The following is a 474-nucleotide window of genomic DNA, read 5'->3' as shown; positions in this document are numbered from 1 at the left end:
AAAGAAAAAAAAAATGAAAAATGAAAAAAAAAAGAAAATAGAAAATGATAAAAAAAAACATAAAAATGGAGCTCATTTACCTTGAAATGTTGACTCTTGTGCATGTATGTAAACATAAGGATTCTTATTTAGGCACCCATGATTCTAGCACAATTCACATAATGATAAGAAACTTGCACGCGCACGATCTACCAATACATGTATAGCCTCATCCTTGAGGTGTTCTATCGGAAGTCACGATTGCCAATCACTTTAGAATACTGAACGAAACTTGACTAGCTTGTTCTTTGGTTGGTTGGGATAGAAGGTGGAGGTTACATTAAGAAAGACAACCATCGAATTTAACTGGGTGCATCAAAAAGGGCTACCTCTTGCTAAGAGTCATGTAATTTTTTGTTTCCTTTTGTATATGTATCAAAAGTCTTACCATGTTAAAAAAAAAATATGATATATATTCAAAAAAAAAAAAAATAC

The sequence above is a fragment of the Papaver somniferum genome, chromosome 5 (assembly GCF_003573695.1).
Source record: "Papaver somniferum cultivar HN1 chromosome 5, ASM357369v1, whole genome shotgun sequence".
Classification (NCBI taxonomy): domain Eukaryota; kingdom Viridiplantae; phylum Streptophyta; class Magnoliopsida; order Ranunculales; family Papaveraceae; genus Papaver; species Papaver somniferum.
Note: the sequence above shows the minus strand (reverse complement) of the source record.